The 26517-nt window shown below is 35.8% G+C and overlaps 1 long non-coding RNA gene across 1 annotated transcript in view; it reads left to right on the top strand.

Annotated features, from left to right (window-relative positions):
- LOC144246142 (uncharacterized) overlaps window positions 1-26517 on the top strand; it is a 100827-nt gene that overhangs the window by 30941 nt on the left and 43369 nt on the right. Inside the window, exon 2 of the long non-coding RNA XR_013339827.1 lies at window positions 1882-1946. This is a non-coding gene — a long non-coding RNA (uncharacterized LOC144246142). The remainder of the gene's footprint in view (window positions 1-1881; window positions 1947-26517) is intronic.

Raw genomic sequence — 26517 nt, 5'->3', positions numbered from 1 at the left:
TGCTCCTGAGATTTGGATCATTTGTCCTTGGTGCCCAGCTAGAGAAGGAATTGTTTAGCCTAGACTTACACATTAAAATATAAAATCTAAAACCTGAGGCATCATAAGAAGCAGAGTTCTGATGATCTTATCCTTCCTATTGTTTTTACACAACACAGAAACTTTAAGATACATTTTGGGATCTGAGGCTCAGAGTATTTTACCTTAGGAAGGAAGATACATATAAGAGAGGCAGTGGATATATTAGAAGAGTTGCATGAAACATCCCTTCAGGATATTAGAAAGCTTTTTTGGGAGAGGAGCGAAAAGGGGGACAAGAAATGGCTGCAAACAGAATGAAAGAAAATAAAACATGAGACTGTAGATACTGTTCTCTAAACTGGAAACTTCAGCTGTGAGATCTTATATAACAGCTTACACATGTTCAGGTGACCAAAAATGCTGAGAAAATCTTCACGTCTTTCCTTCTTCTTCTGTAAACACTGCCTTGCCTAAATGTATCTGGAATCTGTAGATCAGTGTGGGAGTCCAGCTGTGCTTGCTGCTGTCTGTAGATAAACAAATATCAAATAAAAATCTCATCTTGGGGATGTAAACCATAAAAAAAAAAATATCTACCTACCTAGTTTTGAGAAGAGATGAGGCTGGTTTAAGGCATCTAAATCAGTATGCAGGGACACACTGGTGATGATTAGAGAAGACAGACCATCAAAGTGTCTAATCTGGGGAGTCCTAGTGGGTGTTCTGGCATTTTCCTGATGATTTGTAGAGGAAATGCTGGGACATTTTGCCCCCACACAGTGAAAGGTCAGGGCCACCTGCTTTGGTACATGATTGATATGAATCATTGAGGAGATGGACAGCAAATACACCTGCAACCATGACATATTTTGGTATTTACAGTTTAAAAATCACTGAATTAAAAACAGTATTTTCTTACTGTACTTAAGTAGAACTTTAAAGCAGGCAGGAAAGACAGCTTTAGTTTGTGGGATGTAAAATAAATATATAAAAACAAGGAAGGGGAATTGGTTGAGTTTATTTTATTTTTGATGGCTTCCTGTGTAAAGCTGGAAAATGATCAAAGGCAGATGATGCATGTATGTGTTTCAATCTCTTCTACTCCATCTCTTATTTGGGGTTTTTTTTCAATTTAGAATGGAAAGTTTAAATGTTCCATCTTGAAAACATTCATAAAATATTGTGCATCTTTTGCAAACCACCAAAATAAAACACACCCAAATAAAACAGACTGTTGAATTTAACCACATTAAAAATAGGCAATGCAAAAAATAATTTTCCCAAAATTAGATGTTTCTTAAAATGCATAAAATAAGAATAGAGTTTACTATTTAGCCATACATTGATATTGGGCCCTTTCTACATCTTTCTAACCCAAATACACTTCTGTGTATTTTTTGTGAATTCTTTGAGATTAAATTCCAAGTACTCTTAAAGATCTTCAAATGTTCTATCATGAAATGTATGTTTATCAGAATATGCAATTATAGGGCAACGTTTCACTATTCAGTGAGTGTTTGGTAATTTATTTTCATCTGCATGCTGTAAAAATGCCTTCAGAGTGCTGAATCTCTTTAATACCTGCTGATATTGGATACCACAAAGCAAGAAAGACCCTGACATTGCAATTTGCAGGTTTGTTCCAGCTCCTACTGAATCAAGCAATAGCCTGTATCTTTACTTAAGTGGAGGATGGATCTGGCACCAAATAAAAAGAATATGCCAGACTTCTTGCTGGAGAAGTGTATAGTGAGACCATAAACATGTATTTTTAAATTTTTGAGTTTTTTTGTTCTTCTTCTTATTTTCCCTTTGAACATTTTGTCTTACCTACTCGTTTTTTGTTTTTGTTTTCCATAGGTGCTGCAAAATGGAAGAGAGATAGAACTGCAGCATATCACCTTTTAAATGGCCTCTCCACAAAGGTATGACAGAAGAAATTGATTTTCACTTTTCATCAATATTTCTAAATTGTAACACATATTTTACAGTAAAAGAAGATGCATCACCCTGGATTTTTTTTTGTCAGCATTCCTGAAACAAAGTGCATTGAAAGCTACTAACATGGAAGTCTCAGCTTAGTAATTTACAGCCTACAAATGGATTTCTTTCTGAGAATAAGTCAGTCAGTGAACCATGTATTGTACATAGATGATGAGCAATTCACTCACTGGATGCAGGGTTTTAACATTTCTCCTCAAAGTCTGAGACCTCGAATGAACTTTGACTAAGACTTTCTGGACCTTTCCAAGTTTGCATGCATTATTTAACTGTTACCAAATGGGATCTGGTAAACAGTAAATATGCATATCCTCTTCATAAGCTCTTTTTTGTTAGCAGCAGAATTTAAAGTATTGGTTGGGTCAGTTTTGTCCATCTAATGAAAGCTCATCTCCAAAATTCAGAAGACAGAAAAGATTAATTATTGTTTTTTTTCTTGGGTTCTCATTCATAATTTTTAGCTGGCTGGCAGCAGGTCTTCTCAGCTGATCCATGATGCTTCACACATGCACTTACAGGGTGAGGCAGCAGGAAGGAACTTTTGGATCTCTTAGGAGACTGTTTACTAGCAAGCTCTAACCCTGTTCAACATCTTTTCTGGATGAAGTTTTCTTGGCTATATTTGTCAATTTTTTTTTTTTGCTTTGATGTTTACATCCACGTAATTGTTACTGTATATCAGATTTTTCTGCCTGGAATTAGAAATGAAAATTAGCTTCTGAGAGAGGAAAGACTAAAGCAGCTCACAGCAGCTTAACAAGAAAGGCATACAAGACACATTTCCTATTTCATTTATCTACTAAAGTAATTTCCTAGGAACTTGTGAATCAGAAGAGCTGTGTTAATGCTCCTAGAAGACTTAAGTTGTGTTCTTATACTGAAATATAAAGTGTAATCACTCATGCTTATAATACCTCTTCTTTTCATGAGGAGCAATGTGTATGATAGCTAAAGATGTATAGATATCATACACAAAAATATTAACTCAAATAATTGGAGTCAAAGGGAAGATGACAGAATATACAATGTGTTCCCAAAAAGATGTTTCTCTAATTGTTTTTAAGGAGATATAATGACAGAGAACTACCACTTATATTTTTCATTTTGTTTTCAAGAGTACTCACTCTTGAGGTACATAATTTTTCTTTTATTTTCATACACTAGGTAAAATATGTTTAAACTGCTAAGCTTACTTAGAGGAATGATACTTTCTATACTGCAAACTGTGCAATCTTAAAATTAAATTTTAAATTACTTGCCTCTGTGTTTCAAGGCACAGTTTCCTTATAATCTCTCTCTTTTTGTTAGAATGCATCCCTGTTCTAAGTATTTACTTATTAATAATAAATTTACTCATTATGGGACCTAGGTATTGAGTAAGTGTGGTCTGAAATAATTGGGTCATACAGGCCTAGAAAGGAAACTCAGGTTCTAAAAGGAGAAACTGAAGGACTTCATTCAGGGACATAATGACTGCAGCTCAAGCCCTTCTCTGGTTTCTGCATCAGGAGGTTGCAAAGCCTGCACATGGGCTAGAGTCATCCTCTGCCTGAGTAAGGGTCTGGGGACTGCACAAATTAATTTATTTTGCAGTTAGATTTAAGTTATCCTGATGGGTAACAGCAATGGAAAAACACCACAAATAATCCCCTCACAATCTCCAAATATAACACTTGATAGATAGTTAACAACTAGTTAACATCTGAGCACCATAGATCTGGCAGCCAAGTCAAATCAGAAATATTTGGTTTTGCTACTTTTTAAAGTAAAGCATTGCAAAAAATTGATACCATTTTAGTCATTTATCAATGTTAAAATAAATTAAATTCTCTGGGCTAGGCTGCACCTGGAAGCACAGGAGCCCTGGCAGGAAAGTGTCTGGAGGAGAGGGGAGGTACCAGAGGTGGGTAGTGGTGAGTTCTAGTGCAGACCTGTGGGGCTGGAATCAGCCTGCACTGAGATGGGAATAAAATGCTTAGGAGCAAGCTTTAAGCAAGACAATACCCAGCTCTCATTATTATTTCTACAAATAAAAAGTGTGTGCACATCTCTTGTGGGCTGTATAAAGGAGGGTTGCCTTTCCCCAAAGTAGCTGGGGACAGCCACTTTCAAGTACATAATACATTTAGTCATCCGACCCAGCATTTCCACTCATTTATTTATTTATTTTTATTTATCTTCTCCTTCCTTTCTCCAGCAGATGGATTTTGGAAAGGAAATACAAGCTGTCCATTTTCTTTCTTAAATCAGAGTGAAAATCAGATTTTTAGCTTCCTTGAGAAAAGAAATTCTGCCTTTCATCCAACTTTATTAAAGATGTGGGAGTAAATTCCCACATGTTCTATTAATCTCAAAAATACTGTGAACTTAAAATCAGCTAAGGCACAGCTTCCAGAATGCTTGCCCACAGTAGTCATCCTGATGCTGGCTGGTAATAACTTGCCAAATGATTGAACAGTAATTTTGGAGCCAAAATTGCTCTTGCCTTGCCTCATCTCCTTTTTTTTTTTTTCACTCAACATCTTCTCCCTTTTTCTTTTTGCTGCTTCTCTATGATCCAGTATGGGTATTTTTAAACTGTTAAGCTGATGGTGCTTTATTAACTTCTTGAGAAAAACAAGACAGTAAACATTTGTGTGTTCCTAGTTATGCTGAAGGTTCAGTAGTATGACATAGTACACAAATATTTCCAGACCACACATGCACCTACATGGAATCTCTTCAGAGTATTAATATGGTTTTTGTTGTGGAGGATGGGGTGAGAAAGCTCAAAGCCTCTTTTTTTAACCGTAAAAAGCAGTTTCAGTTTTGTATTCTTCAAACATTCCATTCCACATTCATAAAATCTGTGAAAACAAATGCATGCATTTCCATTGCTGAAACATGTTAAACTGCAGGTACATTAAAAATATAAGAAAGAAATAAATGTTCTGATATGTTAAAATGGAAATAATAGTAACTTCTTTATTTAAATAAAATATAGTTTTTGCTTAAGCAATAATCAGGGAGAATAGGTTCAATAATTTGTTGTATACCATTGTATTAGCTTTAAATCAGAAAAGAAGTCCCCATGATATGTGATAAAATACTTGTAGGTATGTAAAAGGTGGCTTTACCTTTAAAATAATTATCTTTAAAATAATTTATCTTTAAAATAATTTGAATTTTGAAGATGTGAATCAACAAGGTGAAATCTATTATACAATTATATATATATATATATATATATATATATATATATATATATGTCAGGTCCTTTATTTACTTCCTTGTTTGCTGATAATCATATTGTATTTTATTTGGAGAAGAATGGTTGAGGTCTTCAGTATCTAATTTAATTCCTGTTAATACTTATGGATTCAAATGGAGGAAAACATTTTCGTAAATGAACTTGCTCCTTAAAATCAAAATGCTTTTAATTTCTTTTTTGAGCATACACTGCACCAAGTTCTTATTTTTATTTCTCTTAATTTGTTCTAACTAGTACAGTTGTGAATTAATTCTTACTAATTTTTTGAGTAGAAAGAGAAAGTAAATATACCTGAGCTTTAATGTAATTGTAGCAAATGGAGAGTAAAACAGCAAAAGAATGATGTAGACATGAAATAGCAATGATTATAAAAACAGTGTTAACTGTAATAAAAAAAAAATGTTCTCTTTCCCTGATTTGCTCTTTATTTGTAATTTGTGTGTGGGGGCACACAGACATGTCTTAAACCTGCTACACTCATTTTAATATTCCATTTCTCCCTTAGTGCAATCAAACTTCAAAACAATATTATGTTCTTGTCCTCATTTAAATTCTAAATACTAGTATACCCAAAAGTGATGGGGGTTTATTGTTGTTGTTGTTTTGTGTCAATATTTTATTCATGCAAATTGGTAAGTAGGTTAGTAGGTATAACAAGCAACTCCAAGTATCCACTGCCTTCTCTGTTACAAAATTCCCTTTTTATTGAAGGTTTAGGAGCCCTGGTATAAATGAAATACCAGCTTCTGTCTGTGGCAAAACAAAAAATCCCACAACAACAACAAAAATTGAAATAACTTTTAACTGATTTTTTTTTCCCCTGGAATTTTAAATTGTGAGGCAAAAGCCTGCTCTTGAACTCCCTATCCCTTCCAAGCACTGCAGAGTCTTGTCAGAGAAACTGCATACTGCATAATTACCAGAGAATAAATCCACTTCCTCTTTCTTCTCTGCTTTTAACCATAATTTTTAAGTATTACAAAGAAAAAAAAGCAGACAGGAGGGTATTTTCAAATCCTGTATCTCCCACCCAGTGCCCTAGAAATTTTTGTGAAGCTTATAACCATGTCAGTATATTTCTTATTGAATTCTTGTTGCTGAGTGAAAGCATTATGAATATAAATGTGAAAATTCTCCATGCAAATCACAGACTATTTTGGCTACAGAGAAACAGTAAATTAATCATTAAATAAAAGTGCTATCAAAGAAATTAACCTATAATATATTGTTATGTAAAAACTAACATTAATCCTTCACACCACTGGGTCAGTTTTTGGTTTCTTGCTTTTTTTTTTTTTTTTTGATTGTTACTAAGGTGTGAATTTCATGGTCAGATTTCAAGATGTGCCCAAATAACTATCATAAATATTGTCGTAGATCTCATTTAATCACTAGTGCTTCTTTCCTACATAAATATATATAGTCACAAGAAAAAGAAAATAATTTATTTCAAAATATGTAGTGAAATGTCAAACCATTTACTTCACTGAAGTTTTATCAGTTTTCTGTGAAATAACTGCATATGGAACACTGAAGTTAATGTTTTTTTGGAGTTGCAAGGCTTGAGTGTAGAACAAAATGTGTGAACCATAATGTATGAATAAGGTTTCTTAATTCTTTTTTAAAGACCTTTAGATCTTGTTTATGCCTACACTATTTAGGGGAATAAATTAGGTTTAGGTTTGGTTTTTATTTATTTTATTGTGGTACACAGAAAATCTAAGCATGCCAACTTACTCTAGTAGTACTAATTCTTCAACTCCTGCAACCTATCCCATATTTCACCTTATTTGGTGAAGCTGGAAAATCAATTCTGTTTTACAAATACTAATGCTGTGATCATTATCTTTGCTCTAAGGGCTTACATTTGAACACAACGTAATTCAGATTAATAATGCATATTTAATAAATGCTAACATAAGTACCAAGGAAGCACTTTGGTTTCCAAGTGAGTCTCAGCATATGGCTTTAATATCTAATCAATAATTAATTATAAACTAGTTGACCCAATAGGCTCTTGCTACTTGCACATGTTAAAAAAAGAAGGATTTGGTAAGCAGATTGGAAAACTAGAAAATGTAATTTATAATCTAATTTTGCCCTTTCTCTTCAGTCAGGCACAAGATTTATCTAATGTTCAAGAGCCCTTTCACCTAAATGCATAAAATTAAAAAGAGAGGAGAAATCTGAATTGTGGGATGAAGCACAAAAACACAGAGCAGTGTGTGTGTGACCCATGGTCCAATCGCATGAGTGGGCGACCTGGTGTGCCTTCAGTGGAGCCAGTTTGTAAACAGCCTCTAGGAGTATTTTGGTGGCCAAAGATGCACAGGGCACCTTGGGCCAGTGCATTATCAGGAACAGGGTGGCCAGCAGGAGCAGGGAGGTCATTCTTCCCCATACTCAGCATTGGTGAGGCCACACCTCGAGTGCTGTGTCCAGGTCTGGCCCCTCAGTTTGGGAAGGAATTTGAGATGCTTGGGCACATCCAGAGGAGGCAACGAGGCTGGAGAGGGGCTGGGAACACAAGTCCTGTGAGGAACGACTGAGGGAGCTGGGGTTGTTTAGCCTGGAGAAAAGGAGACCCAAGAGTGACCTCATCACTCTCCACAACTTCCTGAAGGGAGGTTGTAGCCCGGTGGGATTGGGCTCTTTCTCCAAACAACTGACAGAACAAGAGGACACGGTCTCAAGCTGCACCAGTGGAAATACAGGTTGATATTAGGAAAAGTTTTTCACACAAAAGGTAATAAAGTATTGGAACGGCCTGCCCAGGGACATGGTTGAGTGACCACCCCTGGATGTGTTTAAGAAAAGGCTGGATGTGGCACTGGGTGCCAGGGTTTAGTTGAGGTGTTGGGGCTGGGTTGGATTCAATGATCTTGAAGATCTCTTCCCACCTTGTGATCCTGTGATTCTGTGATTCCGTGTTTGCTGGTGGTGCCACACTTTGCATATAAAGTTGATTCAAGGACAACCCTTCCAAATTTGCTACAGTCCTTTCTATATAAAATAACTGAGGGATGTTGATCTGCAAAAAGCCAGTGCTGAACTACTCCAAGTAGCTTGCACAAGCTATGCAAAACACCAGGAATGGCAATGAGCCATTAGTTAGCTAACATTAACATTAACAAGCCACTAACCATATAAACTAAAAGACTGAAGATTACCAACCATATCACAGCTGCAGAGCACCTCTGCAGGTGCCTTTCCTTGGCAGCTGCAAAGGGCTGACTGGTGACCTGAGTGCAAGTTGAACTGCAGATCCAGAGCTATGCCCATAGCTGGGACAGAGTTTGACTTTGACTGTGATCAGGACTGGGGAAGAGGAGGCACAGAAACAAGCTGAATTAATATTTTAAGAAACTGCCTGAAATTGAAACACTGAAGGTGCCACTGTACACTTTCAGTACAGTGTAGGACTAACTAAATATTTGTCACTTGGGCTGCAAGTTCCAGGTCAAGGCTGTGAATTACTGCTTTTCCTGACTTTGATGCTCTTCATACTTACTAATCATGTTACTATTTGCATACTACTTTTATTGTGTTTGTTATGTCTCCCTCTTTGGGAGGCAGAAACTACCCTGCCTTCTCTTATCTCTTGAGCTGCATCTTCAATAGCTTATGAAAGAAACAGAGCTACAGAGACAGGTTATGGCTTAGCTGACCTTAGTTCTGTGTAGAAGCTTTTGTACATGAAGCATTTCTGTAACTATGCAGGGTCTTTTAATGATAGAGGTTCACTGCCTAATGGAAAAGTTGCTAAGGAAAAAAATATCAATTTTCTCCTCCCTGTTTCTGCACTCTCAACAGTTCATACCCAAGATATATATCTAGCCAAATTCTCTGATGCAGAAAAAAATTGTGTTAATTACTATTGCTTCCAGATTATACATGTATTGTGTACATATATATATATAAGAAAATTTATTGTAAAAGAGTATTGAAAACAGGGAGGCAAAGAAAAATTTTTCCAAGAGGATTGAATTTCAATGGGTTTGACAGTCCCGCTGATGTTTAGATCCCTCTTGAAGGAACCTGTAAACCTTTTCTCTCTGAATTATGATCAGGCATAGGTAAACCACTGCAAGGTGTCTCTTCCTCTTGGCAAGGATGAGAAACTTCTCAGAGCTTGACCACTCCTGACTATGAAGATTTCTCTCAAGCTGAGGTTAATGCTCATGCATTTCATTTCTAGCAAATACATCAATAATCATGATGGAAAAGTATATCCCCTTTCCCAAAGAACCTGCCCTCATTTCCAGCATGTGAAGTTTGGAAGCCTGTTCCTCCAAGAAGCTACAAGTTCATGGTCCTTGGGCTCACACTGAAATTTGGATACTTCTTCCCACTTTTGCCTAAGCCTGGACTACCTGCTGCAGTGAAGATCTTGAGGTTTGAATGTTTCAGGTGTGACCACTGTTTCTTATAAAGGCAAGTGACATTTTTTTAAGTAGTTCACTGTCACTAAATGCAGCTCCAATTTTAATACAGTTAGCTCCCATTGACTCTTTCATTAGCAGCAATAATCCACTCAGAAGAGCTCAAAAAATTGCTTGTGATCTTAAGAACCTTAAAGAACATTAAAGAAGACTTCTTACAGAGAAAAAAAGAGATGCCTGCTGATATGGTTGATTGGAATCAGATACATGAGCAGTATTAGCAATTGCCTTGAGTTTTACCTAATAGCTTAGTTAGAAAGCACAATAATGTCTCTAATATTTATCTCAGGTGGTGTTTTTTCAATGAATCCTCAGTGAAGATTTCAGCTTTGAATACTAGCCCAAGGTGGATTCCACCATGAAGGAAACCCTTATTCTCATGCTGAGGTTGTCAGGTCTGCCTTTCAGACATGCAGAGCAAGTTTACATCCTTTGGTTTTCTGGTTGGAAAGCTTGACACTGCTTATATCAATTGATAGGCTCTTTAGGACAGAGAGCTGAGCTTTGAAAATTAGTTTTCAGGCTTATGGTCAAGATTTAGATTACGGCTAAGACTTTTGTGTTCCTAGGGATCTTTGTTTCAATGTTCTAGTTTGGCAGGTAGGAGCAGACCTGGCTCCTAGCATTCATAAGAGAGATGGTTTAAAGGTCTTGGAAGGAAGCTGGATCTCATGTTCTAATTTTGGATTCTCCTTTTCTTGATTGTTGTAAAGCATGTACATTAAAACAAACAAATAAACAAAAACTACCACCTGATCTACACTGGTATATTTAGAAAATTATGATCATTTCAAAATACATCTGACAGCTGTATCTCAGTGCAGTATCTCATGATACTCCCTTGGTTTTTTATGCCTGTTATGGGGTTATGCTTGTATATTCCTGAAACTATGGATGGTTATCGTTTATTTAGTAACTAGACAGTAATCACATGTCAGTAGATATACTCTGGTATGTGGATGGTGTCTTTTTCACTTGTCAGCCATGTTGTGGCAAATTTTTACTCATATAATAAGAACAGTACTGTCAAAGAGTTTACTTATTCATTGCATTAAGGATGTAGTAAAATAATTAATGTGCGATTTAACAGTTTGTTATTCTTCATTAAAAATGTATTAGAACATTTACAGAGTTTTGTTCTCTACGGTATTACATGTAGAGAAAAGAGAGGCTAGAAGAGAAAATAAAGCTGAACAGGTTTGTGTACTTTTAAAGTTGCATGAAAAACCGTATTCGCTAACCCCAAGGCATCATTATGCACTAAAACAGAATGAATGAGACAATAACCCCACTGCTCTGATATATTAAATTTTGTCAAATCTCTCCTCACCATCAGTTTGGAGGTATGGAAATCTGGTGTTTGGTCTCTTCCTCTTTAGTTTCTACAAAAGTCTACTCTACACAGCTTTCTAATTAATCATTCCAAAATAGCAAGCAAGTGCATCATTCTCAGTAGCATTTCTGGCTCTGTAGAAGAGCTTTACTCAAAAACTTTGGATTGCTTTTTTTTTTCCTGGTTCTTATATCTTTGGATGAAGTATGCATCTCAAATAAAATAATTAATAGAATAAAGTAGCCATGCTATTTTTCTTTTAGAACACTAAGTGAAATAATTTTTAACAGCTTGCTATTCAATTAGGATTCTAATAATTTTTTTGATGTCTGGATAGAATTATGTTTCTGTTAGGTGCATGAACAATCCTCATTTACATAAGAAGGCTGAAACAGCTTTTTTTTCTTTTTTTCTTTTTTTTTTTGTTATAATTTGGTGAGCTATGAGAGAAGAAAAATCTGAGTTCTGGCTGGAAGCACAAAATTTCTATGATTTTTTTTTTTTTTTTCTGTGATAAGATTTTAATTTACAGGTATTTCCTTGAGATATTTCCTGTTAAAATAAAACACACCTCAGAAATATGTGAAATAATGAACTTTTCAAACTCTGGTTGTAGTAATAAGATAGTGGAAGAAAAGACAACCATCTCCTTTTGAAGTATTTCTCACACAGTTATACAACATGCTTTCTGCAGGAAGGAAAGCATATTCTGACCCCAGATATTTCTGTCTTCCCCAGTGGATTAATTTCAGTCTCCCCTGAGAGACTATAAAGCAGTTTTGCAAAGGTCAGCAAAGAAAAGATTGCATGACCCTGTGCATATGGTGCATTTGACAATGGTCATATTTGATGTGAGAGCAGGAAGGAAAAAAGGTCCCTGGCAGGTAGGACATTATTATGGAACCCTTTTGCATATTTAGCACAAGTAGTTTGTCTCTAATCTTCCTATTTAGGAATACTCACCCCACTACATTAGAGCAATCACCATAGCTGAGATGTAAGTTCTGTACAAGGTTAAAAAGGAGTTAGTTTTCTTGAGGTCATGATACCTTATAAACATACATTAAAACTCAGTCAGCTCTGTGATAGGAATAACTCTGAGAAACACAAGCCTGGATGCATCACTTCATGCAAACATGCATTTCTTTCACTCAGGTTAAAAACCAAGAAACCCTCTTCACTGTTTTTTTTCCATTGTCCTGGAAGTGTTGCTGTGCATGGCAGGGCCTTTGTTAAGACTGCAAGAGACAAAAAAGCAGAAACATGATTTAGAGTCATTAACAGCAAATGAGTTTCTTATTGGTGTTGTCTTTTTTCCTCCGTTCATCAAATTTCACTCATTTGAGTGATACATTTATAAGTATTTTCACTGCCTTTTATCTTTGTCAACTAAATGCAAAAGAGAGGAATCTATAATTTTGCTCCCTGTTATCCCTAATTTGAAAATATAAGATGTTCAGGAAGTTCTGTTGGGTTTGCAACAATGTGTTGAAAATTAGCTCATTTGTATGAGCTGACTGAAGCACCAAAATGTCAGGTGTGTTCCTTTTCCCAGCATCATTGCTAATCCATACTTTTGGTAACTGGAGAGAAGTGATGTATAATGAAAAATGTCTACTCTGCTGTGTATCATTAGCTATTCCTTATTACAGTCAGTCATCTATTCATCCTTTCTGGATGTACTCATGAATAAGATGCATAACAAACTGATGTTCTGGTTTTTCCTCATTAGGAATCTGATATCTTGTTCAGCAACATTGAAGAGGAAACGATTGGCATTTAGTTCTAAGTGTGCATTTTATAACCCATAGAAAATTAAAAATAAACAACAATATCTACAGTGATTTCATATACTTTCTTCATATGAATTAGAAGCATTTACAAAAATTATGTCAGAGCTGGTGAATGTTTGATAGAAAATATCCTAGCAGCAATGTGAAGGTTTCTTTTGTACGTGACTCACAGCATATCTGATGAGCTAACATATATCAGATAGATATATTTTGAACTTTATTCTTCACTGTGATATAGTTATTCAGGTTCTCCTCAAATTCCTCTCTATTAAATGTTGATTTTCAGCAGGCTCCCCAGTTGACAGACTTAAAATGCATATAAATAAATATATTTTCAGTTCATTCAATGAAAGGTGGGAATGATCAGTGACTCTGGCTGAGTCATAAGATTTAACTTCCTTTCTAGCTGATCAGGAAATTTGTTCACAATAGTCACAATAGTTTAACTGCAGGGTTTTTTGTTTTTTGTTACTTTTCTTGCTCTATTTGGAACATAAATTCCTTAGAATAATGGATTTTTTTTTTTATTTTTTTTTTTTTTAGTTTTGGAGGTTTTTCTTGGCTTGGTTTTCTTGCTTATTTGTTTTGGGGGTTTTTTTATAGCACTAACTCCAAGGAGCTCTACAGGTACTCTGGAGTACCACTAACAAACATGAGGTTCATAGAGCCATAAGATTTAGATCTGAGGTTTGCTTGGTAACCACATTACTATTCAAATAAATGCCAAAAACATAAAAGGACCTGTTATCCTATTTTTTGATGCAGACTTATCGCTAGGCATAATATTTAAATTCACTTGCCCACGCCAGAAGGATTTCCTACTTGAAGGAAGTAGGGGAAAAAAGTGACAATGGAAATGATGAACACGGTTTCTTTAGGACTTTCTGACTGGTAGCTTCTGGTGTGTTGTGCAGAAATGTAGCTGCTGTTCATAGCACTCATTTAATCACTTCCAGGGCCAGATTCTCATTCACTCCATGCTGGATCAGTAAAATGAAGAGAGCTCCTAGCTCATCCTTAATGTCTTCTGCTTCCACTGTGAATGTGGTAGCAAACATATCCAGTGAAAATATTAAGATAAATATAATATTTTTTACTTTTATTGATACTCCATCATCTGATTCTTGTTCGTATATACGCTGCAATGCATAGCTGACAAAACCATGAATTATTGTGAATAATCACAGTGCAAATACATCACTTGAGAATTCTTGGTGCAACATAAATTCCTTATACTTGAAGGGTGCTCCTCAGTTAAAAGTAATATGAAAAGATCCGTTATCTCATTTTACACATAAAAACCTGACTGATAAGTGTTCTTAAAAATAACTCTGTCAATCGGTGTTATTTGTCCAGATGGAATTATGTTTTCCTTTCAACGTTGTCTGCGTGTGCCTGTATCACTGTTGGAGAAAAACCCAGCAATGTTGTGTGTAGATGACTAACACAAGGACATGGTTTTTTAATAACTGCTCAAGAAGGATCAAAGAATGCACAGTAAGTTACATAGAATTGATATTGATCAACAGGGTTTTCTTGAGGCACAACACGACTTTCAGCTGTACCACATACACCAGGCATCAGATTCACCCTGTACATGTGTTGGGGAAGAATTAAAAATAAAACCAAAAGGAATATAGAAGCAAAAGCAACTGGATAAATCAAATTCTGTTGAGGCAAACCTACAATGCAGCTGCCTATTTTTCTGTTATTTTGGGCAATGCTTTGAAGCACAAATGCTGGGCAAGTTTTTGAAGTACATCATACAAGACAGGTGGAAAAAAAAAAGGTCTGTGTTTTTATCAGGCTGTAAATATGATTTTAGCTCTCACACTGAATATTGCCAGTTTCTACCTATTACATTTACTACTGCTATATCTAAAATACTGCTATACATGTATATGCATTAAATACTACACAGAAACAGGAGGAGAACTGCCCTCAACAGTGTTTTTTGTGCCTTTAATATGATCCTTGGGCCAGTCTTTCAGTGTATGAGGATGAGATGTGGGAACATAGCTCCTGTGATGTTAGAGGGTAGGAGCCAAAACTTGGTGGCTCTTTCTAAAAATTTTCATGCAGATTTGCTTTATTCAGAGATTAATCTCTTTGTTGAACAAATGAGACTGGCAATCCATTCACTTAATACCCCTTGACTGATTATTATAGCTAGACTACTTACAGTTCCTTCTTTAATTTTGGACAGACTCCCTTCTAATCCCAGGACGTGATGGAGAGTCATATTCCATTCATTTTTCCTTCACCTTCACTAATTTAGATATGTCCTTCTGTATTTTGTCCACCTAAGCTTGGCTTTGTTCCTTTTATCTTCTTTATTTCAATCACATTCAGCTCCTATTCTTGCTTTGTGTATTTCCTTAATCATAACTTTATCAAGGTGTCAAATGTAGCTTCTAGAATCAGTATGGCTTTTCCCTCCCTGAGTTACCTAGATGTACCTCTTTCTGTGCCAACTCCAAAGCATTTAATCACAGGTATTTATATAATAAAGTTATTTATATAAGAAAGGTATTTATATAATACCTTTATTATATATTTATAATATCGCATGTAAATAATTTATATATTTATATTACTACATGTAAATCATGTAAATCACATGGATAAGATATCCATGTTACAAAACTTATCTTTTATCCAGATTATTTTTTTGTCACAACAAACTATTCTGATCATCACAATGGGATGGATAGCTTGAACTATTGTAATCAGTGCATTTTTCACATAGCAGGAGGGATAGGCAGGAAAAGTGCTCACCATCCTAATTTTTAACACATTTACTTGTAATCTGAGATAAAAATACATGCTTCTCAGCATGCTGAAGACTTAATTTTAAAAACTGATGTTTACTTAATGCTTTTAAGTGCAACTTCTGATGAGATTGCCAGTTTATAATACACCAACATTCCCAGCTGTTTTTCAAAGAAGAAGGGAAAATAAGAAATTATGGCTGAGAAAACTATTTATCCACATGATAGCACATGGGGTATAAACTTGACTGTAAAAGAGTAATGCTTACATCCCAAACATTTTCCCCAATAAGAAACACATTTTCAGCTACAGCTGTTTGTTAAATTGGGCCTAGGAGGTCTTCACAGTAAAAACTTTTTATCTTACTAATATTTGTACCTATTTGTAATGTGTGTCTATAGCTCTTTTGTAGAAAATCTGAGCAGAATTGAGTGATTGGCAGTTAATGGCCTCATTTTGTCAAAGAGAGAATTTGCATATATTATTCAGGTCTTCACAAAAATTGCAGAACCAAATGGTAACATCAAATTCTATAGAAGAATTACATTATTTTTATTACAATTATTTAGGAGGATGAAGAAATTCTATAAAGATTATTCAAGAAGGGATTCATCAAGGCCTTTTGTGCTCCTGCTTGAGGTTTTTTGCTTTCAATGTATACATTTTGCTGTTCTCACATGCATCTCCAATTGCTTTCAAAGAAAAGGCAAGTTTCAGTTACCTTATATGTTGTATAGGCAAATAAAGGCACAAAGTGATAAAAATGGTTCATTTTGTCTCAAAGTCCAGGTCAGCTGCATAACCAGGAGCAGAACTAGGGACACATGGCTGCCAATCAGTATTTTCATCAAACACTCCTTCCTGCCATGTGCAGTGCTGTGCTGTTCTTTGTGAATCTCAGCAGCAACATTTAAAACCAGTGAGTTTTTGGGGCAGGGGCTTTAGTTCCAGCTATGAAAGTGTGAGTCTCAGGACACTGTGGAATAACAGATGTGCCCAAGACAGCGTGGCACTGTTATCGACCCAAATGAGCCCTGTGCACTCACAGCATCAATCTGGAGTGTTTAATTCAGATGCCTCTGAGTGATGGTGGTATTTGAAGCTGTCAGTGACGGAAGACTGTGTGCCAACCACCAAAAACAAACAAGTCTTATTTATCCCAGGTGATGGCACAGCATTGCTTTCCAAGGCATTTGATGTGTTTTGCCATTTCTGCTTCTGCAGAGTGGTTATTGACAGTCTGAGAATGGTGGGGGTACACCCAAGTGTCTGGAAGTCTCCACCACAGATCACAGTAATTACACCATAAATAATGTGAAGTTCAGCTCAAGGTATTCAAAATATGTGCATGCTCTTATGGACAGAGGGAAGTAGGGTAAGGTGTACATGTGAGTGTAAGCCAGTCACTGTAAAGCAGGCAATGCCTGCCATCTGCATTTGTTTCTTCCCTAAAGACTGCATCCCTTCTTTTCTTTTCCTTTTTGCACTCAGACTGTTATATGTTATAACCTCGTGGTGGTAGTGAAGCAAATGTGAAATAAATTCACATTATTCATTATGAGTTTTCCACACTTCTAATAGTATGTGTGTATGGATGCGGTAAGAGCAATTTGCATTAACTCTTATAAGTCGAGTTTGTTGCTGGCTTTTCATAACAACATAAATAATGAACAATAATGAACAATTTTTTTTTTTTGTTTAGACATTTCACTGGAGCTATAACCATTAAATGAAAAATAGTTTTATACTGTCTCATTAGTTTTCTTTTCTTATTTTTTTCTTTTCATAAAATAAAGTGTAAGTAATAGGCTTTTCTGTTCCAAAGTGCTCATTATTTTTTGGTATTTCATTTCCTTCAGTTCCATAAAGGCATTTCTGATGGTATAGTTATCCAGGCATTTTCATTCTAGTGGCATATTATACATAAGTTAGCCTTAAATATCACATTCAGAGTTCCAACTCAGCACAATTTCTTTGACTTAACCCTTCCTAATTTAAAATCTTCCTTATGGCAATAAGTTCTAACCCCTGGCTTCTGACATAATTTTCTACAAAACCAATATTTTCTATTTGCGAATAAGTATTTTATCTTCTCAATTAAATATTCATTTTTTCCAGTGGGAAAGCTCAATTCAATATGTCAATTTGAATTTTGAACTAATAATATGCGTTTTTGTAATTTCTACATGTATTATAAAAGGTGGTGAATAATTTTCTTATCTATGAACTTCCAAGCCAGTCTTATTTGTAATGATTCTGAAGGCAAGGAAAGGAAGATAACAGGAAATTTCTTTTAATCTGTAAATATTGGTCCATGCTCTGCAATGAAACATATATGCCCCAGGTGATTCTGGCTCTTAAAGGAGATTCTCTCCCTGTTCAGCTGGGATTAATTACAGTCTGCAGCAGCAAGAGAGAAAGATCAGGAGACCAGATGGCTTGGAGGAGTGCAAGGGTTTTTCTTCCAGCAACAAGTTTCAAAGGACTTCCAGGTTTCAGAGGAGTACCTCGGTGATTGGGAAAAAATTACCATGGCACATGAGAACCAAAAACTCCTTCTGAGAGAGACTGTATGGAGTAGAGAGCAGCTTTGTCCTGGGTTTTTTAAGGTGGAGTGATTACACTGAGGAACTTCTAACAAGCAGCTTTGGAAATGGACAGGGTGGGAGAGTGCATCAAATTTGCAGAGGCTTCTGATGGTTCTTCTCACCCAACATTTTGCTGGCGGGGAGAAGGACACTGCTCAGGCACAAATAACTGGTGGGATGCTAAATGTCTGTGCACCAGTTTCCACTCTGGATGGGAAAGAGTGTTGATTAGCAAAGGCTGAGCTCAGGTCACCCTCTCTGTTTATTAGCTTGTGAAAATCTTTGCTGATGTCCAGAGCGAACTCATGAGCTCATTGAAACTAGGCTGGCAGCTCACTGCATGGATGCTGGCTTCATCTTTGTGTTTAACTGGTCCTTTCTTTGCATATTCCTTCTCACCTTCATTTTGGCTCATGCAGGCACATAGCCAGGTAATTGCTGCTAACTTTTCTGGTGCTTTGGTTGCTGTTGAGTAAATACAAGAACTAAGTGAGCTCAGCATCATAGGGATTTCACCAAATCAATGTGTTGCAAATGGCAGACAACACTGAAGAGTAAGTTTCACTTAGTTGGAGATTCATGTCTCTGAAATGTTAGATTTACATGTGTTGCAAAAATAGATCTGTGGTGTGATCACATTTGAATTTCATATTTCTAAGTGAAACATGCAAATGGAAAAAAGTGTTTCTGAAGAAACCTCAGAGAAAAAACTGACCTTAAGTAAAAATGTTTCACTACTGAACTATAGTAAACTGCCTTGGCTCCATAGAAGGTAGGATCTGTTCAATGATACTACAGGATGTGAATTGACAAGACTAGCTAAAAATAATTGTAGGAGTTTGCTCACAGCTCCTACTCATCAGGTTGTCCATTGTCTATGACATAAAATCTTCATAGCAATGCCCTGTAGCTCAAAAATTGGAAGCAGCTGTAATTTTGTAGGTTTGGGATTTTTTTGTTTATTTTTTTTAATGTATATGTGGTGTTACAGGAAATGCTGTAAAGAGATTTTAGAACTCCAGGGATAGTCATAGTTTACTTAAAATGTTGAAAGGAAATCTGGAGTATTTTAATCAGGTTTTCATTTGTTCTAATAGGAGTAGGAGGTGAGATTCGGTTTTGTAATTTGTTTCAGGCCTATTATACTGCAAATGCAGCCTTATATTCATGCAGCATTAAATTAACATTTTAAGTCCGAGAGGATCATGCTTTTAGTTTTGCAACGTCAGGAAGGTGAGCTTTAGTGGCAGAAGTGGAAAGATACATATGTTTATCTGTAGAGTCATTTAGCCAATGATCAATAAATGTCTGACGATAAATCAATATGAATGTAATCTCCAATCTGTGGACTTCGAAGAACAATCTCCTGAGCGCTCCTACCACAAAAATCTATATTCACTCCTGTCTTCATTCCAGCTGATTTATGCTCTGATGCTGTTTGCTTTCAAGGACCTCCATTTCTCTAAGTGCTGCCTGGTAGGTAAGCAACAATCCATCAGCACACCACTAATATCAAGGGGGCTTATATTTAATTACAGATAACAGGCCCAGTGGGACTGAGAACAAAGTAACCAGTCACTGAGATTTGATATAGTAAAATATAAAAAGAGAGCAAAAAGGCATACAATGTGAAGGACCTTTATAAAAGAAATGGGTGTTCTGATGTTATGCTCAAACCATATGGAATATGAGAATGAATTCTATGATAGATTGTATTTGCAGTCTGATTTAATTATTTTCACGTAAGAAGTACCCTTGGCAAACAAAGGAAAAACTATTGTAGATGACCAAATGTGCCTGTGATTACCTAAATTTGGTACTGTCTTAATTATGTGTGCAAAGAATGCATATGGCTTAGTTCTGTTTCTAAACATAAATGTGCTTTTCTATTTCACTGTTATAAATAATACAGCTAATCTTCCTTAATACATTAAATATTTTAGCATCCCTTCTTCCTGCACATTAAAAGCAATGCAGTTTCCCCATAAAAGGGGTAGCACACTGTATTTCCTCAATACAATTTCTTAAATTTCTTCCTATTTGCATATGTTAAATCTATTTTTCTTCATACAGATCTTGCTCTCCTGATCCAGCTGATGGCTTTATTCAAAGCAGCACATGGGGGAAGCTGTATGGGCTGACCTCTATGGTGAGCTGCATGTGATAAATATGAGAAGCTTCTGTGGTGCTTTAAATGTAGTTCTGATACAATAAATCCAAACATTCTGAATGGCCTAACGTTGGCTAGTTAGGAAACTACCTTGATAGAAACACAATCAAACAACACCATATATATTTGAAAATTCATTTTATCTGAATCTCATGTTAATCCATGAATTTTTCTGAGCTGATGAGAATATTTTTTAGGAGAGGACCATTTCATAAAATAAATTTCTGGCTAAGTATAGTCCCAAATCCTTGCACAGCAAAGTCAGAATAGGTATGAATAACAAGTGCTTGAAATGAGCATGCACAACTGTCATAGCTGAAACTTCTAAAATGGAGTGGGCAAACCTTCATTAATTAGATGGAGATAAAAGAGACACCAGATGGAAAAGGCAGGGTACAAAAACGAAAGAAAAGGCAAACAGACTGCAGTCAATATGAAGAGAAGGGAAGATGCCAATGAATATGTGTAAGCCCATGATGCAGCTAAAATGTGTATATTTCAGCAACCATATAAATGAAGACAGTTGCTAATCACTGTCTTACTTCTGTTGAAGTAATCTGAAATACTGCCCTTTGGCTTCTGAAAAGACCGCCTCAATCTGAAGTTCTTGGAGGATACTTTATCTGTAAAACTGAATCTGCATGCCCATGTAAAGGGATTATTGCTGAAGTATCTGTGAAACATCAGTGAAAGCACTAATCTCCAGGGAAAGATGTTATTGTGAATTTAATTTAGCTGTCACTGGATTTTGTGCCTGTTAAGGTTTGTTTGTTTCTTTCACACCAACATTTACAAAGTTAACCTAAGGTTTTGAGCTCTCTGAGAAGTTTTATGGTGTTTTTTTATGGGTGTTGAATTTGCTATTCACACACTGTTTAAAAGCTTTTTAAATGTGTACTTTTTTTTTTTTTTAATGAAAATTAATTAGGTGGAATGGGGCTTTGAGCAACCTGGTCTAGTGAAAAGTGTCCCTGCTCATGGCATGGGAGTTGGAACTAGTTAACTTTTAAATTCCCTTCAAGCCCAAGCCATTCTATGATCCTATGATTGTAAAATAAGGGCCTTTTATAAATATGCACTGAATGAAAAGAATAGATTTATAGCCCAAGAGTTGTGAAAATCAGGTTGTGTGAAGATTAGGAGGGAAAAATGTGGATTTGCTTTATTCTTAGATTTGCTTCCTACAACTCTGTAACTTGGCATAGTACTATTGATATATGCCACATCTAGAAAATTACCCAGATCTCTGTAATAAAATAATATCTTCAGTAAAGGAGTGATGCTTCTTTAAAGAGTTCTATGTTTTGCTGATAATAAATGAGATAATAAATATTTATTTAAATAAATGAATGTAAGTGAGGTTCAGCCAGCATGTAAACTGAGTGTCCTGACTCTTCAAGATGGAATAGTGGGTGATTCTATCTTAGTTAAAATATTAGGCTTTAGTAAACCTTTAAGGATGTTTATTAAACACTGTGTATTTTCCAGGCTCCTTTGTGCTCCTCAGCTTCTGGCTGTGGAGAGAAACTGATGAAAATTTTCCTTTGTTTGCAGATGATACTATTCTTTATAGATTTTTTTTTTTTTCTGTTGAATTTTTCCGTAGAGTCAGGCAGATTTGATAATTTTCACTGAAAATAGTTTATTTTATTTAATTTTCTGTTCAGGCTTTCTTTCAACTAAATTAAAGAGAACATGTAAGCATCTCTACTAGGTTTACTTGACCTACATTTGGGTAAATTCTTCATTATTTTCAGGGCTTGAATATTGATGGCATGATTGGTAGGTATCCAAAGAGAAATATTATGTACTTTGGCATTAATTTTACATGCCAGCTGGTCTTTTGTCATGAGACAGTAATAGAAGTTTTTTAGCTGTTCATGTTAACAAGAAATACAGGAGTTAGTAGCTGCATGATGTGACTAACTTCAGTAAAACCTTACCATACAGGATAATCAGGAAAACATTAAAATAATCTTAAAACATTCCCTGAAATTGTGATACATATGTTTGCTAGTAACATGAAATATTTGTCAAATTGACATATCTTAAATACGGATTTATATATGTTTGTCAGAAAAGGCCTCCATGCACCTACTTCTTTTCCTTCATCCTATACAGTAGCCAAGAAATCCATCACTCACTTGCCATTCATTTTTCACATGTCTTAAATATATTATAGATTTCCCTGATTTTATGTAAACTGCAAATTTGTGTTGACTTTTTTTCTGTTGCAACTCGATAGTCTTAAAAACAAACAAACCCCCTCAGATTTAATGATATTTCGGGAGAGGGAGTTTCTGTCAAGATATAATAATATGCAAGTAATTTAATAATCTTGGTTGCTTAGAATCTGAAAGATTGAATTATGTCAACTTCTATATTGGCAGGCATACAAGCAAACAAAAAAATAGTTATCTAGATTTCCTATTACAGAGAGCAATAAAAACTCCATTTGGTGTACAGGCAATTAGATCTTGGATAAATTCTAAATGTTGTACTTTAATGATGTGTGCATATACACAAATTCATTTAATTTGGGCTAAAAAAAAAGCCTTGGGTATGGAGCTGCTGCCTCCTACATAGAAAAGTAGAATGTACTGTTTGAGTGCCAAATAAAACTGTTTTCTTAGCTGCAGATAACCTCAAAGGTTTAGACACCTTAACCTCAGGTACTAGGAAAGGAGTTGGGAACAAATGGGACTAACTATTTGACTAACAGCAGAAAGCATGATTTATGAATAATTATTTTAAATTGTAAGTTTGTTTGAGCATTGTAGATAATATTCACAAGATAGGACAAGATGTGGCCTGTCAATGTGAAAAATAACATGACAAGTAGAAAATAAGCAGGAGAGATGCCAAGTGTCACCTTTCAATTACAAATACACGTGATGAATGGAACTGGTAGAACTCTCATCTAATTCTCAGTATGTAGGTGATTATAAAAAGGGGTATTCTTACAATGGCTTTACTTAAACTCATGGCACTCAGAATTCTGGGAATATCTTAGTTTGAAGCTGGTGTTGTAACAAGTAAGGACCATTGGCTGTGATAATTAAGGTAAAAACCCAGTCTAAAGTCCCATTTTATGTTCTGTGTTATATTTTCTTCTAGATCTTGTTTTTCATGACACTGGTGAGATATAGCCACAGAGTAAATAATGGCACCATATTACTATTAAAATATTAAATGTTCTTATAATTACATTATTACATCTTTATAAGTGTGGAGAGTTATTACCCCAGTCAGACTTATGAGGATTTAGAAATTTGAGTAGAGGAGAAGTGTAGGTGTGAACATGGGAAAAATGAGCTGCTTCAGAGGGAACTGCTCCTATCCCTGCTCTTGCCCACTAATACCTAGAAACTGCCTTACCTTTCAAGGTAAAGGAAAACACTTTTGGACAGGAAGCAAATGTGATGTCAGTCTATGTTTGGTACCTGAGAACAACTTCATCTGTCACAACCTGAGGCCTGTCATCACTGCTGGCGACTGTGAGATCAAAGCCTGCTCTGGCAGAAAATTAATTAACCTGAGGCAGGTCCAGCAAATGAAAGAAATATTAAAGCTTAATTCAGAGTTAATGATCCCAACAAATATCCTTCCAGTACTAACCAATGCTCTTCATCTACATTTTCCCTACTGTTTTCCAAAGTTTTCTATGTTTCCTTGAGAGCTGGAGCCTGTTATCTGGCATCCATGTTCACTTGTTACCAGAGACTGAACTACTGACTACTTCTTTTCAACTAAATCCTTAGCAAGTCCTTGTGAGGAAAGAAATTACTGAGAAGTTTGTATTCATTTTAGTCCCGCAGAATAATTTTTTTTTTCCACTGAAAATAATTTTCTGGGCCATCATGCTTGAACTTCTGATTTCTGGAGCAGCTGGGTGGAGGATAGAAGATGGGAAGGAGGAGGAGATGAGATTCCCTGAGATATTTCAGTTCCCATTGCTCACTATGCACGGTGTATTTGTCTCTTCCTTCACTTAACCTGCATGAGTGGAGGTGTTTTCTGGCTTCTTTCTAAATGAAAACTCCACTCCTCCCACGTAAAAATTCCTCACTGTTACAAAACCTCAGGCAAAGCCTAAAAGGATTGTTAAAGCTGAGTTGCTCCTCAGTCCAAAAGAGGCATCTCAAATTTAAGGCCGATGCAAATAAACAATGCAGGGGAAGAATGCTGCTTTTGGCTTGTGCCTATTCTGTCAAAGGCATCATCATACACTGAGCCTGTCAAATTGGCTCTTTTTTTTCACTTTTTTAGTCAATAGTTTAGACTAAAAACAAGTCTGTTTCAGTTGTCTAAAATAAATAAATAAGGAAGTTGGAGCATAACACAAAGCATGCAGCGCATGCAACTAACCAAACCTCAGTATTACAGTCTGCTTAAATCCCATGAACTTCAAAGAGAATAAGAAAACATTCCCATTTTTATTCTTTTTTTTTTTTATTTTGGGTAAGCAGGTGGGAGGTTAAATATTCTATTTCTTTAGTAGTTTTGGGGGGAAAAAAGGGAAGATTCTCATTTTTTTATTTCAATAATTCATGAGAGGGATATGCAAAGAAACAATAACTCTTTCCTATCTATTGTATTGTATTAGGAGGCCCAAGCAGAGAGTGATGCTGTGACTTTACTGTTTATTGTGCCACCTCTGGCTACAGAGGTTGATATAGAAAAAGCAAATATCTCTTTTAAAACTTGGGCCCAGAAAGCATTTGCAGTCTAAAAGAGCTGTTGTTACCATGCTGGGAAGCCCTAGGGCTTCCAAACTCGAGGATTATTGTTTCCATTTGAATTTTGTAGAGGTGACCTAGTTAGGCCAGGAAGCCCTGAATTTAATGCAAGAGGAAAAACTTTCCTGCTGGCTTTTCCCCATGAGATGAGCATGGGTAGTTCCTCGCAAAGGTTGGAACCTTTGTGATCTGCTAATTTAATTTCTCAGCCGTGCCTTGTTTTCTGCTGACTTTCACTGAGCCACAGGACAGGGTTTTTGTCAGGATTTTCTCTGCCCTCCTAAGCTGGAGGAGCTCTCCAACCAGCCCCGTGTCAGATGAAAATTTGCTCATTATTCTGTCAGCTGGTGGAGAACGCCCACGTTCAAAGGAAGAACTGCTGGTCACCCTCTGCATTTGGGGCTTGGCATAATTTTAAAGGTTTTCAGCATTCTTCTTCATTCCAGGAAATTTCTTAAAAAGACAGAGGAAAACCATCCATAAAAAACCAGCAGAAAAAGCCTCTCAATATTCTTTTATAATACACTATCTATTAAGTATCATACTGAACTGCTCTATTCAGAAGACAAATAAATGGAACAAATGCTGAAAAGAAAAAGGGTCTAAATGCAGCAAAGATAAAAAATGTACATGGTCTCCCAGAGTTTCATTATATGTTCCTCCATAAATAAGCTATTAATTAATAAACAGGCTGGGGAGAAATGCTTATTTGTTGTGTTGTTTTTTTTTGTATTTTCTTTAGAACATAATCTTAAACTTAGTTTATTCATTAATTTTATTGAATTATATTAAATTTAAGTCTTGATGACCTGCCAAGGCATGATGGAAAATCTTTCAATTAAAAAACAAGCAAGAAGTTTGCTCAGCCAAAAACCATTATTTTTCCTGAAATAGGAGTTTCAAATATTCTTTATAGATTCTTAAATTTTTAAAATTTTATTTTTTTAGTAGGAGTTTACTAACTTGTTTGAATGAAAACAAAGAAAACAGGAAAACCAAATATTACTAGATGTTTTTCCTAATGATTTCTCTCTAGAGTGGTGTGCTTTTTGTAGAAAGCAGCCCATTTTCTGCTCAGGAAAAAAAGAATATTTTCTGCTCTTGCATCAGTACAGTGTTCCTTTGCAGCTGTTCCTGTTTCCCTGTGGGGAATGCAATAAGCTGCAATTAAATGCAGGTGCTTGGTTGTAGGAGAGCCCTTGCACTGTTTAACAATCGGAGGCAACAAACATAAGAACCAGAGAGACAGAGAAACCTTCTGTTTAATGGGGTGTGAACACTTTCTCATGGCATCAAGGTAAGTGTCTACCTTTCGTTAGAAGTACATTTCTGGTTTTCCCTTGGTGAAAAGACAAAGGTCTTCCTCTTGTATATTAGTTCACTGCTAGGAGAGTAAAACTAAATAAGA

This window comes from Lonchura striata, chromosome 4, assembly GCF_046129695.1.
Source record: "Lonchura striata isolate bLonStr1 chromosome 4, bLonStr1.mat, whole genome shotgun sequence".
Taxonomy (NCBI): Eukaryota; Metazoa; Chordata; class Aves; order Passeriformes; family Estrildidae; genus Lonchura; species Lonchura striata.
This window is presented reverse-complemented; position numbering and strand designations above follow the sequence as displayed.